Genomic DNA, 16,071 nt, shown 5'->3' with positions numbered 1-16,071 from the left:
AAGCTACTAAACCTTAGAGGATGGTTTGCTATACAGCAATAGATAAGTGAAACACTCACCTTCCTCCTTAGAAGTGTATTTCAACAAGACCAGTGTCAGCACTTAAAAGGCCAATAAAAATCCAAAATATTTGGTTTTTCTGACTACTGAAAATACATCTGTGAAATGCCTCTGCAAAGCCAGTTGGAATCGACTTGACGGCAATAGGTTTGGTTTGGGTTTTACACTTAGTCTGGAGTCTTGGTGGTGCAGTAGTTAAGAGCTTGGCTGCTAACCAAAAGATCAGCAGTTCGACACCACCAGCTCGCTCCTTGGAAACACTACGGGGCAGTTCTACTCTGTCTTACAGGGTTGCTATGAGTCAGAATCGACTCGACAGCAACGCGTTTGGTTTTCTGGTTACACTTAGATCAAAAACCAACATGCTTCAGAGCTTCATAAAATCACAATGATTATGGATAAAGTTAACCTTGACTGAATCACTAAGTCTGAGAATAAAAAAATAAGATCACTCGAAGCTTGAAAAAGAAAGGTTAAATAGGTAACAGAGCAGAGTTTGATTATATCAGAATAGAGCATCTACGTTGGATTTATTAGTCTATGTATAATGAAGTACTATCATATGAATAATTAGGATACAATAAAATATAAAACACTGAATTATACTAAGTGCAATACTTACATTATTTAGAAACTTCTTCAAAGACAAACATTATATTGGTAAAGTATCAGTACACTGCAGAGGCAGCAAAATATCAATTCATAAGTATTTCCAGTTGATAGAAATCTGGATTACAGTCCACTCACTGCCTTACTTTACATTTCTGTTCCATAAACTTAATCATCTTGTTAAACCAAGAAATGTGCTAAATAAACACAAATTCCAAGAAACATTTTAGATTACCTCTTAAAGATATCAGATATTAATTTACAACAAACAAAAAGATGTAGTTATTTATGAAAGATAACCACCATGATGTCCAAAGAAATAATTTTTGAGTCACTGTCAGATTACTGGGCTAGACTGACAACTGCTCTGACGTAATAAAATACTGAGTCTCCTAATGGCTTCAATAACCCACTGCCATCAAGTCTATTCTGACCCATAGCCACCTTAAGGACAGAGTAGAACTGCTGCACAGGGTTTCCAATGAGCAGCTGGTGGATTCAAACTGCTGACCTTTTGGTCAGCAGCCAAACTCTTAACCACTGCACCATCAGGGCAAATAATCTGGCATAATTTCTACTCTGATGCTATAATTAAAGATAATTTTAAGAAAATAAAGAACTCTAAAATGCCAAGTAAATAAAAACAAGACAAACAAACAATAAACCCTTATGTTTTACCAGACCAATACTGAAAATGTCACTCAGCCCAGTAAAATGGCTTTTGAAAAACTAGAAGACATTCAATAATTTACAAAGTTTTAAAACTCTATTTTGTTTTGAGGCAGACACTATGAAGGATACTATATCCAGAAACAAAAAGGTATTTTGCTAAAATAAATTTCCAGGGCAACTTTACCATAAGAGTAAAGTTCAACAATTTTTAAGTACTATGTTTCCTTTTAATTGCTATTGGAAAATATACATTTAACACAGATTTTTCATTCTGTTATTTGACCCGGGATACTCAGCTACCACTGAAGCTGCAACTATGCCCAGGCTCTTGCACATTCAAACAAAGTTGCTCTTTGGCTGTAAAGGAGCCTTTTAAAAGAGAGAACGGGAATATAATGGAGAGAAAGGAATTAGGGAGAAAGAAAAGGCTGCTTTTGCGCCATATGAATTATTTATTCAGTCAAGCAATGAACTCACTATTTCTAACAATCTATTCCTGCAGCCTTCTAGTCAATTTCAACTCATAGCTACCCTACAGGACAGGGTAGAACTGCCCCCTAGGGTTTCCAAGGCTTTAAATCTTTAAGGAAGCAGACTGCCACATCTTTCTCCCGCAGAGCGGCTAGTTGGTTCAAACCACCGACCTTTCAGTTAGCAGCTGAGGGCTTAACCACTGCACCACCAGGGCTCCTTAGCAATCCATTAGGGAACTCTAAATAGTGAACTCAAAGGCTAATAAAGTTTTAAGATAATCACTATTAAACGAACTTCCCTTTCCACTTGAAAACATTTCTAAAAATTTAAATTATATTTTCTCCAATAATTTACATTTCTAATTTATAAAAATTACATATCAGACCAAAAGAGTAAATTTTTAAAACTGACCCAAAAAAGCAGCTAATAACTTTCATCACAGGATATTAACTAGTGACACATCATTTATTTTTTGTAATTCTTTATTTAAGAGATTACAGGAACGCTCACATAACTGTGTGTGTGTGTGTGTGTGTGTGTGTGTGTGTGTGTGTGTTGCATGTGTGTGCGCACGTGTACATACATGTCTGACTGCTGGATAACCAAATACCTTAAACTGGTTCAAGAAAATCTTGCTCCACTGTTGACAGAGCCATCAAGATTTATTTTATAGAAGTCTCTGGAAGGTAGTCTCGGTTCTTGATTAGCACCGTCAGGCTAGAGTCCAATTTCTCCCACACCATTAATGATGTTTTGTTGCCTAAATTATTAATAGAAATCAAGTCTCCTTTGAATAAGAGCGTAGATAAGTTACTTGCTTCCTGAAAAGGGAAATAAACAGGTCTAAGCTGTGCTCAAGTCACCTTCTCACACATACTTGAGATGATGCAGAATTTCTGTCCCTTTCTCATCACAAAATAATTTACTAAAATATTTCCCTTAAATCTTAAACATACTCTTTAATTTTTATGTATTAATTTATTTTTGCTCAGTTTGAGTCATTCTACATAACCTAAAACCCATATGGAACACAATTTTCTTCATAAAGTTACAAGTCTGGCTTCTTACACCTTCGTTCTCTACTTAAAATTATTTAAAAATCCGTGTGTCTCAACCAAAGTATTTATATGATATAAATTTACTGAACTCTAGTCTTCATAAGATTAAAAAAAAAAAAAAAAAAAAAAACCGAGTAAATCAGATGTCTTACTCATTTGTGCTAGCTTTCCCCCTCCTTAGGGTACATCTGACTCTCCCTGCTTCTACTTTCCTACCAGACAAATCACCAAGCAAGATCTCAGCACTGATCCTCCATTAAAACCATTTATTACAGAACGAGAATTAGAGCTGAGAGAGCAGTCAGTATTCACCAGACTGTATTGTGAGGAAACTGAGGCCCACACAAGCTAAGTTACCAACCAAGAATCTAACACCAGTATTTAGTGGCAGAGACTAGATACCAGGTTTCTGGACACCATCTGGTTCTCTCTACTATGTGTCTCCCCAATCACCCAAAAGGATCCTGGAATTCATATTAGAGAGTATAAACTGATAAAGCCTTTTGGAAAGCACTGTAGCAATATGTACTGTGAAGCTTGAAAGGGTTTGCCCAGTAATTCCCCTCCTGGGACTCTATACCAGGATAAAAAATCTAAGTTGTCAGACAAGCTTTATATACAAATATTCATTTCAGTTATTTATAATAAGAAAATTTAAAAAAGTAAATGAGCAATAAGGGGAAACGGTACATCCAGTCAAAGAACCATAACGGACCAATCTGAAATGTTTATGGAAGTTTTATAGTAATATTATAAGAGGCAGTTTTCTGTGTCAAGTAGGGGGAAGAAACAGTTACAAAAGCTCAGGAATGCATGCAAAACAAATGTTTCCATCAAATGAATCCTTAAATCTTCACTGAGTGAGGTTCTACCTTGTTAAGACTTACTCAGAGAAGAGGAGACTCTTATTTTTTAAATAGAATGCCGTTATATGGGGCAAGGGCAATGATCTACTTTCTCTAGGAAATACATTTACTTTATTTTTTTTTTAATTGGCATTACAACACAACTCATTTTTTTTCTCTCTCACTTTAGAGGGAACAAAATCCTGCCCTCGTAATCACTGTAGAATGGGAATAAAATGAGTTCCCTCAAGCCCAAACAAAACCTCAAGGCCGTTCCTTACATCAAGTTGAACTGTATTTGACTTAGGAGAACTGGAATAACTATATTACCAGTGCTCTGAGATACAAAAAAAAAAAAAAAAAAACTGTCCTCTTTTAAAGTACAACATCTGACTTATCAAAGTTTCAAACCATCCTCGGTAGTTCAAGGCCTTTCAAAAATCAGACTCTTAACAAATTGTAAATCTTGTCTAATCTTAACTCTTAAGTAGCAGAAGTACAGTCTGAGGATAGAAAAAAATTTTGTACATCTGTCAAAGAGGCAATGCAGCAAGGATATTCATATTATTTTAAGACACAAAGGTCTGATAACACATTTATTTATTCTATAATCTACAGTGAAAGACCATCACCTGTCTGTCAGTTTGTTGTACTGTGATTCTGTGTTGCTATGATGCTGGAAGCTATCAGTATTTCATATACCAGCAAGATAGACCATGGTGGGCAAGTTTCAGTGGAGCCCAGACTAAGACAGACAAGGAAAGTCTGGAAATCTACTTCTGAAAATTAGCCAATGAAAACCTTAATATCACAGCAGAACAGTGTCTTGATATTGCTGAAAGGTGAGCCCCCAGGTTGGAAGGCAGTGCACAACAGCCCCAACAACAGGTTCAAGCGTCCCAAGATCATTAAGATGATGCAGGACCGAGCAATGTTCTGTACTGCTGTACATGGAGTCACCATGAGTCGGAGCTGACTCAACACAGTTAACAACACAGTGGAAGAAGACCTAATAAATGACATCACTGAACTTGTATGCTTATACTTTTAAGAAAGAAATGGGACTTAAAAACAATCTGTGGAAGTTGACAAGATTTATTTCCCCTTTATGCCATAAAGAACACCAAATAAAAAGGCAGTGAAAAAGGCTGATTCTTTTCTAACAGGATTTTTTTTTTCTATTTTAGTTGGTATTCCATTATTCCCTTCAACAAGCAGTGTGTACTTATCAATACATAAGAGATAATAAAAACGTTAGAAGCCTTACCTACCTTCAAAAACAGAAAACATGGATATAAAAAAGTTACGTTTGCATCTTTATTTTTTGTTAAAATAAACATTATTCCCAAACCCATCTAAGTTAAGATAAATTGTTGAGGGTGACTGCTAAAAGATCTCAAAAAGATACTGTTTCATTCAAATTTATAAGTACCTTTCTTTCAGGTCTAAGGTTTCCATATATCAACAATTCTCATATTCTTTTGCTAATAAGTCTTCCTAACTAGGGTTATGAAAACCAACTTCCCAGTTCTTAGAAATAAATAACCCTGGAAAAGTTGAAATGTCCAAGTTAGCAAGAAATTTCCCATAATTCATGTCTGTACGGAGGTAAAAGTTTTTCATTCAAGGCACTGAAAAGACTTTTCTTCTGAAACAAACTAGATGAGGTATAGTTAACAAACAGTAAAGTTACCTAGTACACCCGCTCCTCACTTGTCGACATGGTTCAGTAGATGACCATATTAGATCACAAAATGGAGGATGACTACATCATTATATAACTGCCAAATTACATAACTACCCAATTACACCATTACATATCTGCCAAACAACCGACCATCGTGGTCCACTCAAGTTGACAGATAACCTTAACCATCACAGCCAGCATTACTCTAACCTCTCACCTCAGCGTTCGTTACTGTCAAACATAACGTCGTTAATACACAAAATAGTTGGACAGTAGATTTTTTACTATTGTTGTAAATGTGAAATGATGAAAAATGAGACGGTTGATAAGTGAGGAGTAGGTGTAGTTCCTTTGTAATATGGTTCCCTAAAACCTCCTTACATTTTAACAATGATTGGTCACACTTATAACCAACCAAACCCAGTAAAGAAATCATAGCTTATGCTTCAACCTAGCTCTATGATCTAAACCAAATGACAGAATTTTTGAGGTTCTCGGCTCTTATCTATAAAATTAACAAGACAAGATGGATTTCTAAGGCCCCTTTTCATGTGAAGAATCTATATTTCAGTCATTTTCAAATCCTTTCAAAGGCAGTGAGGTACCTGTAGTAAAAGAAACCTCACCTTTTTCTGTCAGTCTGCACAGAATGGGTTTCTAGGTTCTCCTAGCATTTCTGATACCCTTCTAGCCTTGGGATCTAGAGAAGTTGCTTTCTCTTGTAACATGATGATCTCTGCTAAAAGCTTCCTTTTGATCATTCTCTGTTTACACTATCGGCTACTAATCCCAACTGGGCAGGTTCCCTAGATGTCCTGCTTAGCCAAGAAGAGCCTTAATAACCTACAATAGGGCTTCTCCCCATAAAAGGTGTTAGGTTTGTTTTTATCTTTACACCTTTGTGGGGAACATCAAGTCTTCTGGGAAGTAGTTTTGTACAGGCAGACAACTCATAGCACTTAAGGTTTATATTCACCATATTAGCTAAAGAATGAGGCAAAACCAGAGGAAAAAAATTAATTTTAGGTAAACCACCGTCACTACAACAATTCTGAAACGTGACGTCAATATTTCCATTTGAAATATATTTGATAGGATTTAGTATATTATACGATACAAACCAAAGAAATTTGTTTTCATCTATGTCAATTTATGTTTTAATCTCCAGCTGAATCATATCACTAATAAATGGAGTGCTTTAAGTAGCCCTATAAATGAAAGACTAGTCAAAAAAAAAATGCTGAAAACATACATGGTTTAGTGAAATACCTGTGGATTTGGATATTTAGCATGCTAATTTGAACTTGATCACCTCCCAATTCCCTGCCTCCCTGCAACTGTTAAAATCAAACTTTTTCTGGTAGAAAACATCTTCGTTTTAGTCTTATATTATCATCTAGACCAATATTTTTAAATATTTTGATTTTCTATTATATTCCATATCAAAACTATTGAATATCCCCTCTATGTAATACTTATTAGTTCAAATTTCAAATTACTATTTCTTCTTCATTAAAATAAACCTGTTAAAAGAACATAAACTTTAATCACTGAACTATTGATTCGGCAAAACAAGAAAAAACAAATTAAGTTCTCAATCATTGCATGACACCAGCTCAATACTTTCAAAATAACCCTGAAAAGTTGAAATGCCCAAGTCAGCAAGAATTTCCCACAATCTGCATCTAAAGGGAGGTAAAGGTCTTTTCACCAAAGGCACTGAATAGAGCTTTTCTTCTGAAACAATGGGTATGAGGTACAGGGAACAAACAGTAAAGGTAACTAGTTCTTTTGTCATATGGCCCCCTACAACCTTATAATTTTAACAGTCAAGGACTATACTATTTGCAGCTTCTAACCAACTATACCCAGTAAAGAAGTAGTAGCTTTTGCTTTTAAAAGTCAAGTGAGCATAAGCATATTCTAATTTTCAAACAGATAATCAGAACGTAAACCAGAAAGTTTCAAAAAATAACATTTAAGAATTTCTAATTTTCATTACTATCAAACTAAAACACTAATTAAATATTAAATATTTATTCAAGTATGTTTATAATTAAGTACATTATTTTATACTTAGAGTTAATAATTGTCTAAATCACCAAATATACAAAAATTTACACAGAAAAATATACAAATAAGCTTGTAAAATGTACTACCCACATACAGGAAAACGTGAAAAATCTCGTGATATTAACTACCGTGAGACAATCTCATTTACTGATAAAGAAAAAGTAAGACATTTCCACACATAGTGCCTACGGCTGTAACTTTTGTTTACTTAACATAATTTGTCAGTTGATGTACCAATTACGTAAGAGAGGTACTTGCATTAAACGGGAACCACAAATACCAACCCAACAGCCCACCTAGTCTGCTTTAAATTAATGTATGAATATCACAGAGTCTTAGTTAGGCTTCTGGAAAAAGTATGGAGAAAAGACAGCAAGTCCACCTACACTCTGCCTGCACTTTCTCCTCAGAAAGAATACTCATCCCCTCCCCCAACAAATGTCTATACTAGAAAAAGATAAACGTGGGGATTATGCCAAGGTGACCCCAAGCTTTGTTCTTCTCCTCAAGGCACTTTCAGTAAAAAGATCTAAACACACATGTGATTTGACAAGCATTTAGGTTTACAAAGAACATGGTGAAAGTGAAATCATACTTGGGGCATTCATGGGTTCTGTGTCAAAGTTCATTTAGCACTATTTCAGCTGCTGCATACTAAGATTTAAAGTGGGCAGAGCACAGAGAACCACAAAATCATAGTACATCTGCTCTAAAAGGTATCTCTGGAAATCATCTCCAACCTTTTCATTATACAAACATATTTAATAACGTATGCAATTAATTTTGAATTTCCTAAGAGCTATTCATAGGGTAGTACTCATTTTTAGGAAAGACAGATACACCAACAAAAATATTCAGCAAGCATGACCAAAAAACCACAAAATCCAAAATTCTACAAATCAAAGGTAGTGCTTAAAATAATGAAATCTCAGGATTAACACAAGTGTATAATAATAAATTACTGAATTTTTATATTTCTCTAAAGGGAAATGTTCAGGACACAAATTACAATGCTAACAAAATACCTGAAATTAAAGTCTTTTAAAACACATGAAATATCAAATTGAATAATCTTTTTAAAATGGAAGAGGACTGATTGCTTAGGTTATTGAAATATTCTGAAAATGCTCAACTTAAAATGTTAACTATAATTTAGTACTAAAATGAATTTTAGTTTTTCAGTGCCTCAACATAATGTAAAAAGCAAGCTCCCAAAGGCTTCTTGAAACAAAAGCATTCAAAAAAAGACTTGGAAGAGGGGGAGGGTAAAAATGTCAGCAAGGGAACAAATGGCAATCCACTGGGCAGCGGCTGAAGATTTGGAAAAGCAAATGCATTCTGTCTTACCATCCTTGCTGTCTGTACCCCACAGCTACAAAAAAGAAAGGAGTTAACTGTGCTGCCTCAAAAATAAAAATTTTGCTCTACTACTGCATATAAACAATGAGAGTGCCTCTTTTGGAGGGGAGAGGATATAATATTTACAATTCACATCCTAAGTTTGGCTGGCAGAGCAGGCAAAATTTAAAACTTTTGTATTTGTATCTTGAATACTCTTGAAGTTTACCAATAAGATTCATATCCAGAAGGAAAATAAATCACCTTCTGCAAACCCAGTTTAATCTTGTATTTTCAGTAAGCCAGACTGAACCTCATCCTATATTAAAAAGCTAGAACTCAAAGGAGGAAGATGACATTCATCTATTTGACTCTCTACTGGTTCATCAACTATAGCTCTCTAGATAGCTTCTCATGTATTGAGAACTATGTCACAATCCCACAACATGTCTGTAAGTTTGTCGTACTGTGGTGGCTTGCGTGTTGCTGTGAAGCTGCAAGCTATGTCACCAATATTTCAAATACCCAGCAGGGTCACCCATGCTGGACAAGTTTTAGTGGAGCTTCCAGACTAAGACAAACTAGGAAGGAGGACCTGGAGGTCTGCTTCTGAAAAATTTGGCCAGTGAACACTTCATGAATAGCAGTGGAAAAATGTCTGATATAGTGCCAGATGATGATCCCCTCAAGTGGGAAGGCAATCGAAATACGACTAGGGAAGAGCTGCCTCCTCAGAGTAGAGTCGGCCTTAATTACGTGGATGCAGTAAAGCTTTCAAGATTTTCATTTGCTGATATGATACAACTTAAAATGAGAAGAAATAGCGGCAAACATCCACTAATGATCAGAATGTGGAATGTAAGAAGTATGAATTTAGGAAAATTGGAAGAGCCAAAAATGAAATGGAATGCATAAAGATCAATATCCTAGGCATTACTGAGCTGAAATGGACCGGTATTGGACATTCTGAATCAAACAATCATATGTCTACGATGCCGAGAACGACAAACTGAAGAGGAACGGTGTCACGTTCATCGTCAAAAAGAACATTTCAAGATCTATCCTAAAGTACAGCTCTGTCAATGGTAGAATAATATATAGATGCCTACAAGAAAGACGAGTTAATACAACTAATATTTAAATTTACACACCAACAACTAAAGCCAAAGATGAAAAAATTGAAGATTTTTACCAACTTCTGCAGTCTGAAATTGATCAAACATGTAATTAAGATACATTGATAATTACTGGTGACTGAAATGCGAAAGTTGGAAACAAAAAAGGAGGATCAGTAGTTGGAAAATATGGCCTTGGTGACAGAAATGACACCAGAGATTGCATGACAGAATTCTGTAAGACCAAAAACTTCTTCACTGCAAATACCTTTTTTCAACAACAAAAACGGCAACTATATACATGGACCTTGCCGGATGGAAAATACAGGAATCAAATTGACTACATCTTCAGGAAGAGATGATGGAAAAGCTCACTATCACCAGTCAGAACAAGGCCAGGGGCTGACTGCAAAAAAACCATCAATTGCTCATATGCAAGTTCAAGTTGAAGACGAAGAAAATTAAAACAAGTCCACAAGAACCAAAATACGGCCTTGAGTATATTCTACCTGAATTTAGAGACCATCTCAAGAATGACATATTGAACACTAACGATCGAAGACCAGATGAGTTGTGGGATGACATCAAGGACATTATACATGAAAAAAGCAAAAGGATATTAAAAAAATAGGAAAGAAAGAAAAGACCAAAATGAATGTCAGAAGAGACTCTGAAACTTGCTCTCAAACATAAAGTAATGTCATGGATTGAACTGTATCCCCCCAAAATATCTGTCAACTGGCTAGGTTATGATTCCCAGTATCGTATGATTATCTACCATTTTGTCATCTGATGTGACTTCCCAATGTGTTGTATATCCTATCATGACGATGTAATAAGTTGGATTAGTGGCAGTTATACTAATCTACAAGATTAGATAGGGTCTTAAGCCAATCTCCTTTGAGATAAAAAAGACAGAAGGGAGCAGAGAGACAGGGGGACCTCATACCAACAAGAAAGAAGCACCGAGAGCAGAGTGCATCCTTTGCACATGGGGTTCCTGCATGGAGAAGCTCCTAGTCTAGGGGAAGATTGATGAGAAGGACCTTCCTCCAGAGCCAACAGAGAGAAAGCCCTCCCCTGGAGCTGATGCTCTGAATTTGGACTTGCAGCCTACTAGACTGTGAGAGAATAAATTTCTCTTTGTTAAAGCCATCCACTCATGGTGTTTCTGTTATAGCAGCATTAGATGACTAAGACAAGTAGCTAAAGCAAATAGAAGAAATGATGAAGTAAAAGAGCTGAACAGAAGTTATCAAAGGGTGGCTCAATTAGACAAAGTCAAGTACTGTAATGAAATGTGCAAAGACCTGGAGTTAGAAAAACAAAAGGGAAGAACATGCTTGGCATTTCTCAAGCTGGAAGAACTGAAAAAAAACTTCAAGCCTCAAATTGCAATTCTGAAAGATTCTATGAGAAAAATATGGAATGACGTAGGAAGTATGAAAAGAAGATGGAAGGAATATACAGAGTCACCGTACCATAAAGAATTGGTCAACATTCAGCCATTTCAGGAAACAGCATATGATCAAGGACTGATGGTACTGAATGAAGAAATCAAGATGCACTTAAGTCATTGGTGAAAAACAAGGCTCCAGGAATTGACAGAATACCACCTAAAATGTTTTGACAAACGGATGTAGCGCTGGAGGTGCTCACTTGTCTATGCCAAAAAATTTGGAAGAGAGCTACTGGGTCAACCGACTGGAAGAGATGCATATTTGCGCCCATTCCAAAGAAAGCTGATCCAACAAAATGTAGAAATTACTGAACAACATCTTTAATGTCACACACAAGTAAAAGTCTGCCGAAGACAATTCAAAAACAAGTGCATCTACAAGGAGCTGCCAGAAATTGAACCAGATTCAGAAGCGGATGTGGAAAGAGGGATATCACTGCTGATGTCAGACGAACCTTGGCTGAAAGCGGAGAATGCCAGAAAGATGTCTGTCTTTGTTTTATTACTATATTGAATGCAAAAGCATTCAACTGCGTGGATCATAACAAATTATGGATAACACTGCAAAGAATTGGAATTCCAGAACACTTAATTGTGCTCATGCAGAACTGTATATAGACCAAGAGTCAGTCGTTCAAACAGAACAAGCGGATATTGCATGGTTTAAAATCAGGAAAGGTGTGTGTCAGGGTTGTTATCTTTTCACCATACTTATTCAATCTGTATGCTGAGCAAATATCTGAGAAGTTGGACTATAGGAACAGGAACATGGCATCAGCTTTGGAGGAAGACTCATTAACAACCTGCAATATGCAGATGACACAACCTTGCTTGTTGAAAGTGAAGAGGACTTGAAGAACTACTGATCAAGATCAAAGACTATAGCCTTCAGCATGGATTACACCTCAACATAAAGAAAACAAAAATACAACTAGACCAATAAGCAACAATATGATAAACGGAGAATATATTGAAGTTGTCAAGGATTTTATTTTACTCGGATCCACAATCAACACCCATGGAAGGAGCAGTCAAGAAATCAAAGGATGTATTACATTGGGCAAATCTGCTGCAAAAGACCTCTTTGAAGTGTTAAAAAAGCAAAAATATCACTTTGAGGACTAAAGTGGGCCTGACTCAAGTCATGGTGTTTTCGATTGCCTCATACACATACAAAAGCTGGACAATGAATGAGGAAGACAGAGGAAGAACTAATGCCTTTGAATTATTGTATTGGCCGAGAATACTGAATACACCATGGACTGCCAGAAGACTGAACAAGTCTATCTTGGAAGAAGTACAGCTGGAGCACTCCTTGGAAGCGAGGATGGTGAGGCTTTGTCTCACATACTTTGGACATGTTATCAAAAGAGACCAGTCCCTGGAGAAGGACATCGTGCTTGGTAAGGTAGAAGGTCAGTGAAAAAGAAGAACACCCTCGACAAGATGGATTGACACAGTGGCTGCAACAATGGGCTCAAACATAACGACTGTGAGGATGGTATAGGACCAGGCAGTGTTTTGTTCTGTTGTACACAGGGTTGTTATGAGTTGGAACCAACTTGACGGCACCCGACAAGAACAACAACATCACAAACTTCCTCTCTACCCAAATTTCTATTATAACCCTAGGATCTTTCAACATCTATATAAATGCCCATATAGCTTCAACAATAAACACCCTCTACTCCACTTCCAACAACAACTCCACTCCAGTCCTAAAACGTGACCCTTTGCCATCACCCAGAACTACTCCACCTCAAAAAGTCATGAACACCAACATTTTACTCTCTGACCATACCTTCCTTCTCTTCTACATCTATCATGCCTTCATTTCCAATATATCTCATAGAGATCTCCAGTCCTAGAATCCCTCAATTTTCTACCAGCTTCCTCTGCTGTGCTCACTTCCCTCCTTACTGACTTCGCCACAAACTAATAGTGTGGGCAAGTTACTTAGCCTCTCTGTGCCCAGTTTCCATATCTGTAAAATTGGGATAATAGCATGTACTTCATATTTATTCATTTATTCAATAAGATTTGAGCCCATTCTATTTTCCAGGCACTGAGAATATAGTAGATAACAAAGCATATCTCCCCGTCTGCATGGAACTTACATTCTAGAATCTTCTATAACAACTATGCTTGTTATGAGGATTAAATGTGTTAATATACGTAATAAACATCGAATAATACACAGAACATAATATGCAACATTTTCCATGGCTGATCATCTGAACTGTTCCAATATGAACACCTTAGTTCCCTTAAACTCACAACTTTACACTGACTCAGCCTGGTAAAACTTCAATCCTGGATTAATGCTAGAATTCTTATCTTCATCACTAGTTCAGACCACAGAGGGCATCTAAGGAAACCATAACTATACAGATTTGTTCCATTAAAAGTATGCGGTTTCTAATCTCAGTTGGGTTCTCCGGTCTGTCCACTGTTTATTTTATTTGTTCTTGATCAGCTCCTTCTCTGTCTCCTTGTGGGCTCCTTTCTCTGCTTGACCCTGAATCACTGATGCTCACCAAGATCTTATCATCGGTCTTGTTTTCCTCTTTATTCCACAAAGTCCCTAAATGATCCCATGTTTCAATCATCTTTTATAAACGGATGAATTCTCATACCTGAATCCCCAGTCCAGGGCCCCCAGTCCCATCCCGACAACTTCACATTCAAAAGTCAACTGCCTTATTAGACCTCAGTCACTGGTCACCTCACTATCATCTCAAACTCAAAATATCCACAACTGAATTCCTTATCTTCTCCTAAGCTGATTCTTACTCTTTGTTTGGTGGCATCACCATCCACGCAGTCACTCCAGCTAGAAACTTTGGAATTCACCTTGTCTCCTCCATCTCCCCCACACTGGTCATTTCCAAGCATCAAGTTCTATTGAATTTACTAACAAAAAAATGGATAAATCTGCAATCTGTTCCCTCTTCTCCATTTCTGTTAATTTAAGCCCTCATGACCTCTTATCCAGTTGAGCAGCTCCCAAATTGGCTCCCTGTCTCCAATCTTGTTCCCTTCAAATATATCCTCCACAACAGCTACCAGAGGAATCTATTAAGCCTAAATGCAATCAAATCATGCCCCTATTTAAAACTCTTCAGCGGCTCCCCAAGGTATAGACTGTGAGATAAAGTTCAAGCTTCTAAACATGGCATAAAAACCCTCTATGATCTGGTTGTGTGTCCCTCCAGCTTCCTCTCTCATCACTCTCTGCCACTAATTTTCTAGTCCAACCAACACAGAAGTGATTATAATTCCAGAACACATCATGCTATTTCTCACAAATGTGCCTTTGCTTCTGTTCTTCTGTAGGCTGGTCCTTCTGTTCCCATTTCCCTTTGTTCCCTCTCACCTCAAATATCATGTACAAGCACACACACGCACCTATTTTCATTTTCTATCTATTATCCTTTAGCATTCACTTTGGATATTATCTCTTCTAGCAACTTTCTTTGACCATTTTGTCTATTTCTCTGTATTATTGTGACTATACAGTATTCCACTCATAGCAACCCTACAGGACAGAACAGAACTGCCCCACAGACTTTCCAAGGAGTACCTCATGGATTCAAACTGCCGACCTTTTGGTTAGCAGCCACAGCTCTTAACCACTACGCCACGATGGTTTCTATGACTCAGAATGGACTCAATGGCAACGGCTTTGGTTTTGATTTTATACAGTATTATAACTATCTGTTCTTGTGACTCTATCCATTTGACTGTGACCTCCTTAATTGTGGGACCACAATGTGTGGTTGTAACCCTAACAATTAGCGTAGTACCTGGAACTTAAAACGAGAAACAAACTTGTTGCCATCGAGTCGATTCCGACTCACAGCAACCCTATAGGACAGAGTAGAACTGCCTCATAGGGTTTCCAAGGAGCAGCTGGTGGATTTGAACTGCTGACCTTTCAGTTCGCAGCCGAGCTCTTAACCACTACACTACTAGGGCTCCAGGCAATTACTCAATGCTTGTTAAATTATACTATTTGATGTCATACCAAGAATAGCAAGTAAATAATCAAGTACCAAACCATGAAGTTACATGAAATGAAAAGTGAGAATTTAGGCAATTTATTTTTCTTTCTGAATGTTAAGTGCTATTACTAAAACGACACCAACTCTTAAAGAGTAGCTGCCGTTACATTCAAAAACCAGATTTTCATATTGGGATAGTTTATCCTCTAAATGATGTCAAGTCTGTACCAAAATAAAAAAATAAATTAATAGTTCATAAAATGTATTCCTAAGTGTTTTGATGTCTGAAAGAAAGATATCCTGTGCCAAAAGCAGGATGCGCTTGGTAGGGGAAGGGACTAACAACCTGGAGACTTGAAGCCACAGTATAGATAATGTAACCCTCCTAGAAGCTGTATTTAGCCCAATTTTTTTAATTTTTTTTTTTTTTATTGTACTTCAGGTGAACGCTTACAGAACACATACTTTCTCATGAAACAGAAGTACACATGTTGTTTTATGACATTGGTTAAGGCAACCCCACAACATATCAACCCTCTAACTTCTCAACCTCTTATTTTTTTTGGTGAAAATACACATAGCCAAAGATACACCGTTTCAAAAATTTCTACATGCACAGTTCAGTGACATTGACTATGCTCTTCCAATTGTGCTGTTATTCTCACTTAAGATGAAGG

The 16,071-nt window shown here is 36.8% G+C and overlaps 1 protein-coding gene across 3 annotated transcripts in view; it reads right to left on the bottom strand.

Annotated features, from left to right (window-relative positions):
* The window catches only part of ZEB1 (zinc finger E-box binding homeobox 1), a 213,161-nt gene that overhangs the window by 176,571 nt on the left and 20,519 nt on the right, over window positions 1–16,071 (bottom strand). For all 3 annotated transcript variants that reach the window (XM_023740605.1, XM_004386257.3, XM_023740606.1), the window contains exon 3: window positions 683–5,265. The gene's annotated coding sequence lies outside the window, so the exon portion shown is untranslated. The remainder of the gene's footprint in view (window positions 1–682; window positions 5,266–16,071) is intronic.

Source organism: Trichechus manatus, unplaced genomic scaffold (assembly GCF_000243295.1).
Source record: "Trichechus manatus latirostris isolate Lorelei unplaced genomic scaffold, TriManLat1.0 scaffold00160, whole genome shotgun sequence".
In the NCBI taxonomy this organism is placed as follows: domain Eukaryota; kingdom Metazoa; phylum Chordata; class Mammalia; order Sirenia; family Trichechidae; genus Trichechus; species Trichechus manatus.
The sequence above is the reverse complement of the archived record's forward strand: the minus strand, read 5'-3'. Positions and strand labels throughout refer to the sequence as shown.